This window comes from Cherax quadricarinatus, unplaced genomic scaffold (assembly GCF_038502225.1).
Source record: "Cherax quadricarinatus isolate ZL_2023a unplaced genomic scaffold, ASM3850222v1 Contig225, whole genome shotgun sequence".
In the NCBI taxonomy this organism is placed as follows: Eukaryota; Metazoa; Arthropoda; class Malacostraca; order Decapoda; family Parastacidae; genus Cherax; species Cherax quadricarinatus.
Genome location: NW_027195251.1, coordinates 171,815 through 178,404, shown reverse-complemented (window position 1 = coordinate 178,404; position 6,590 = coordinate 171,815).

The following is a 6,590-nucleotide window of genomic DNA, read 5'->3' as shown; positions in this document are numbered from 1 at the left end:
ACACCCGAACCCATCCCAGGAAGCAGAGAAACTAGTGGAGCTTTTCACTTCCAGGGGAACCTCCACTCAGCTCCCACAGGACATCCGGAATATACAGACGGATCTTCTGCCACAGCGCCAGCTAACGATACAAGCTGCATGCGAGTCGGAAGATGTGACTGATGTAGACATCACGGACTTGGAATTCCGACGTGCCATTAAGAACACAGGTGACACTGCCCCGGGCATCGATGGTGTGACGTACTCCATGATTGCACGGGCTGGGCAGAGTGGATGGGAGGCCATACTAGACGTCATTAACAAGTCGTGGAGGGCCAGGACACTCCCAGCAGCTTGGAAGAAAGCTACAATCGTACCAATTCCAAAGCCCAAGGACCCAGGCAGTATGAGACCCATATCGCTGACCAGCTGCTTAGCCAAGACTGCTGAGAGGATAGTGTTAAACCGCCTCCTATGGAAACTTGGACCCTCTCATCATCACATATTTGGCTTCACCAAAGGAGTGGGAACAGCAGAGTGCATAACCACTCTACTAAGCAAGATTGCTGATAGCAACAAAAAACCTAGTATCGTCGTTTACCTCGACCTTGAGAAGGCATTTGAGCTAGCCAGCCCCACAGCAATTCTGGCAATACTAGCTCGGAAGGGAATCAAAGGACGCCTCCTGGCCTGGATAGAGTCCTACCTTAGGGGCAGGCAGGTCTGTGTCAGCTTTCAGGGACACTACTCTTCCTTTAAAACCCTGGAAAACGGTACGCCACAAGGAGGTGTGCTCAGTCCTACCCTGTTTAACATCCTTATGTAGGAACTTGTGAGCCTTCCCTTTCATAGTGGTACACAGCTCCTCAGCTATGCTGATGATCTTGCACTAGTAGTGAATGGGAAAGGCAATTTAGAACGACAGGCTGAGAGAGCTTTGGACCTAATTACGCAGTCTTGCAAGGAACTAGGCCTCAAGATCTCGGCCAAGAAATCTCTTGCAATGATGTTCAAGGGACCAGATCCTGTGAATAGATTACGTATTCAGGATATAGAACTTGAGTGCAGAGGCTCCTACCTGTACTTGGGAATCTACATTGATAAAAAGCTGACCTTTCAGAAACAGGCCGAGTATGTCAGGTCACGTGCTCTACTCAGACTCAACGCCATGAGAGCCATGACGAGGCACCGTGCAGGGGCAAGCAAAGATGTACTTCGCTTGTACTATATACAAGCTATACAATCGCTCATTGACTACGGTGCACCGGCTTAAGCTCATCTCTTCCCGCAGAGCAGGCAAAGGGTGGAGGTCGTACAAAACCAGGCGATAAGAACTATGCTTGGTGCCCCCATCTGGACCAACACAGTATGTCTCAGATCTGAGGCCCGGCTTCCTTCCTTGGCTGACAGAGTAAGATACATAAACGCCTGCAAAGTGGCCACGATTCTGCACCGGCAGCAAGGTACCCCACTAAGGAGACGGATATTAACAACCATGTCACAAGATCCCACACTCTTCACGGACTACTCCTGGATTCGTTCGTTTTGTGCTGCTGGGCGGAAGCTGCTGCCTGTACAGCTGCTCTGTGAGAAGAGTTGTGACCTTCCTGTTGCTGGATACCATCCACCACCTCCCTGGCGCCCAGATCCAGCCGATGTTTTCATCATGCAGCTACCCATCTCTAAGTGTCTCTGCAGTCAAGACACCCTCAGCAATCATGCTGAGACAAGCATGGCACTGACAGAGGGAGGCACATGTGCAGTGTATTTCACAGATGGTTCTGTCGACCCTGACAGGAAGAGAGCAGCAGCTGGACTGTACCACAATGGTCACACACAAGGCTGGCGACTTCCTGACCACTGCACGATCCTTCAAGCTGAGCTGGTGGCGATTCAGCAGGCATTGTCACATGCCCTACGACATCGACTCCGACCTGTCATACATGTTGATTCCACCTCTGCAATCAATGCCCTCTCCCATCCTCAACCACAGGACAATGTTCACCTCATCACATCGATCCTGAGCATAATGACAGCCTTAGAAGTTCAGGGTAATAGATCGACATTGAACTGGATCCCCAGCCATGCTGGCATCCGGGGAAATGAGGCGGCAGATGATGCAGCCAAGGCAGCAACAGACTATCCACATGTTGGGATTACTGTCCCAATCAGCCTACGACAGACCAAACTCGTGGCTGCCAGAGCCACGAAACTTATGGGGCGAACATTATACATACATACACCTTAGGTTAAAAAAGTCTAAACTCGGTGCTAGCGAACACAAATCAATTACATTTAGCACTGAATGGAAGTATGATAGTAGGGATAACTCAGTAACAGTCCCAGATATTAGCTCAGCAGATTACGATGGGCTTAGAATACACTTATCTTCTGTTGACTGGGGTAACGAAGAGAGCTATCAATATGACAGTTTTCTGAACACTATACATGTTGCTCAAAGAACGTTTATCCCGTAAAAAGAAATTAGATCAAACAGAAATGACCCAAAATGGATGAATAATAGGCTGAAATATCTACTAGAGCATAAGAAAGGAATTTATAGGCGTTTCAAAAGAGGTGAGAGTCATCTTATGAATCAGTGCATTGACATTAAGAAGGACATTAAAAAGGGAATAAGAAAAGCTAAAAGGGACTTTGAAATTAAAGTTGCTAGGGATTCGAAAACTAACCCAAAAAGTTTTTTCCAGATCTATAGAACAAAAGTTAGAGATAAGATAGGTCCCCTTAAAAATAACTATGGGCATCTTACTGACAAAGAGAATGAAATGTGCTCGATTTTAAATAATTATTTTCTCTCGGTTTTTACACAGGAAGACACTAACAATATTCCAGTAATTAATTTTTATGGCGGGTTGTGAAGCAGATAGTCCGACTGAAGCAAAATAAATCACAGGGTCCTGATGAACTTTTTTCAAGGGTTCTTAAAGAATGCAAAATGGAACTCTGTGAACCATTAACTAATATTTTTAATTTATCTCTTCAAACAGGTGTAGTGCCTGATATGTGGAAAATGGCTAATGTAATTCCTATTTTTAAAACAGGGGACAAGTCGTTACCGTCAAATTACCGCACAATAAGCCTTACCTCAAATGTAGGCAAATTACTAGAGTCAATTACAGCTGAGATTATAAGAAGCCATCTCGATAAGCATAGCTTGATAAATGATACCCAGCATGGATTCACGAGAGGCCGTTCTTGTTTAACTAATTTATTAACTTTTTGTAGTAAAGCTTTTGAGACTGTTGATCACGATAAAGAATTTTATATTATTTACTTAGATTTTAGTAAGGCTTTTCATAGAGTTACGCACCAAAGACTGTTAAGGAAAGTGGCAGCTCATGGCATTGGGGGGTAAGTGCTCTAGTGGATCGAGTCATATCTCACAGACAGGAAGCAGTGTGTGTCCATAAATGGGGTTAAATCAGAGTGGGGATCAGTAACAAGTGGCGTTCCACAGGGATCAGTCTTGGGCCCGTTGTTGTTTATAATATATATCAATGATCTTGATGAGGGAATTACTAGTGAAATGAGCAAATTCGCCGATGACGCAGAGATAGGTAGGATAATTGATTCAAACGTAGATATCAGGGAGCTTCAGGAGGATTTAGACAAACCTAATACCTGGTCAGCAAAGTGGCAGATGCAGTTCAATGTAGATAAATGCAAGGGGCTGAAGCTCGGGAGTGTCCATAACCCTAGCACTTATAAGTTAAATGATGTAGAACTTAACCATACAGATTGCGAAAAGGACTTGGGGGTTATGGTGAGCAGCAACCTTAAACCAAGACAGCAATGCCTAATCGTACGTAATAAGGCAAATAGATTACTGGGATTTATATCAAGAAGTGTAAGCAACATAAGTCCAGAGGTCATACTGCAGCTTTATACATCATTAGTAAGGCCTCACCTAGATTATGCAGCTCAATTCTGGTCTCCATATTACAGAATGGACATAAATTCGTTAGAAAACATTCAGCGTAGAATGACCAAATTAATACAAAGCATCAGAAATCTTCCTTATGAAGAAAGATCGAAGACTTAAATTACATTCACTTGTTAGGCGAGGAATGAGGGGAGACTTGATCAAAGTGTATGAGTGGAAGATGGGTATTGTAATAAATGGTTTAGAAAACAGACAAGTTGAAGAATTGAGACACGTCTGCAACACATGGGAATCTTTACTGAAGAAACGCTTCGCCACACAGTGGCTTCATCAGTCCAATACAAAGTAGAAATGGGTAAGGAGAGAAGTTTGAGGTAATCTGTCCCTCAACCTGGAATCGATGTGTTCAGTCCATCACTCTTGTAGGAAATGCAGCATAGGAACGAACGAACGAACAAGTTCAGGTTCCTCTTATCAGCTTGACAAAGTTCCTGGAGGACGTGTCGAGTGTGCTCTCTACGGACTGAATCAAGATGCCCTCCATCAAGCAACTTTACCAACAGCTTAAGAAAGAATTGAGGATGCCAAAGATGGAGATTCGGCGACTGACCGAGGAAAACAAGAAGATTCGTAGAAGTCCTCCTGTTTTGACTCCTCAGGTCAAGAAGGGAAACTGGTAAGTGGCTGGACAGCATGGAACGAAGTTGACGATCAAGAAGACGAATGGAAAGGTAGAAACGATGAAGAAGAAAGAGACTTCTGTGGAAATTGTTGTGGAAACATCTAATGCATTCTCCGTGCTACCCGACGAATGTGAGTCGACTACTGGGAACGTCACGACGAACGACACCAAGGAAGGTAAGAATATTGTTGTTATTGGGGATAGCCAAGTTAGGTATATGGATAGGGCGTTCTGCTTGAAGGACAAGAGTAGGAGACAGAGGGTTTGCTTTCCTGGGGCTGGGATGGAGGATATTGATAGCCGTCTGGATGACATCATGAGAGGTAATGGGAGCAATCCTATTATCTGTCTCAGTGCTGGAGGCAACGATGTTGGCAGACGTAGGAGTGAAGACCTGATTAGCAGGTATAGGTCAGCAATAGAAATAATTAGAAGGAAGGGTGAGAACCCTGTCATATGTGGTATTTTGCCAAGGAGAGAAGTTGGAAATGAATTGTTGTCCAGGGCAATTGGTGTCAATTGCTGGCTGGACAAATACTGTAAGGAAAATGCGGTAACATTCATTGACAACTGGGACCTCTTCTATGGCCGAAATGACATGTATGCCAGGGATGGGGTTCACTTATCTAGGTCTGGGGTGGGGGCACTGGCAACTGCAGTGGAGGGAGCTGTTAGGACTTTAAACTAGGAATAGGCTCATCGGTGCTCTTCGCACCTACTGCTAGGTTGAGGGACTGGTTACCTCATCTTCTGTACATAGTTCTCCTGTCTTCAAGTTATGTCCTGGAATTTGTATTGATAAAGCCACTGGATGGCGAAACGTCTACAATAAAGATACCCAGATGTTGCACATGTGTCTCAATTTCATCATTGCTGTCTTGGTTTAAGGTTGCTGCTCGTTGATAAATTAGACACATGTGCAACTCTTTGGTATCTTTATTAAGGAAACGTTTCACCACACAGTGGCTTCATCAGTCCATACACAGGAGAAGCTTGAAGAACAGGAGGGGAATGAGGTAATCAGTCCCTCAACCTTGAGTCGATGTGGTCAGTCCATCAATCTTGAATAGAATACGGCTTATGAGCGGAGAAGGAGCTTATAAACCGTAGGCAGGAGAGGTGCAGCAGTCATAGGTGGTGTCACATTTGCCCAATGTGGAAGTAGGTCGTGCCCAAGGGTTAGGCAAGCGAAGAATTCCCAAGTATTAAGATCCCAAGAAGGTGCTGTGGCTGACAGGATAGTAGATGAATGGTTCACAGAACCGACACTTTGATAAATTAGACACAACATGTCGGTTCTGTGAACCCTTCATCTACAATCCTGTCAGACAATGCAACTTCTTGGAATCTTAATACTTGGGAATTCTTTGCTTGCCTCTCTCTGGCAGCAAAAACAAACTTACTTAAACTGCAGAGTGTCCAGAACAAGGCGCTGCGCTGGGTGCTTGATGTCAGATGGGAGGACTTCGCCACAAGCGAGTCTCTCCATGCCCAATTAGACATCCCTGCGCTGAATCTGTACTGGAAGACGCTCAGTGACAGACAGACAGACAAACTTGAGACACGACATGACTACTGGACCTCTCTCCTTGACGAAGACATTCGCAGACCCACGAACCAACACAACCTTTTCTACTCCTTCCATGATCCTGCTCCTAACCCTATTTACAAATAACCTTGGATTCTATGACAGGTACCTTTTCTGACAGGTACCATTCTCTGACCCACGTTCGCCTTAGCTATTGGGTTAAGTCATGGCTCAGTTCTACACTCCTCTCTAGCTCTAAACGTCGCATGTCCCTTCCTCCCAGCTCACCCCACCGGAGTCCCAACAGAAGAGCCTGAATTTCTCTTCTCAATATCTGTCCCACGATCGCCTTTGTTGCTGGGTTAAGCCCTGGCTCTATTTCTACGACTAAGAACACTCCTCTCCAGCACTATTCTTCGTCTGTCCCGTCTTCCCCGCTCATCCCATTTGGGATCTTACCTGAACTTTCGTTCTTTCGTTCATAAGCCGTATTCTAT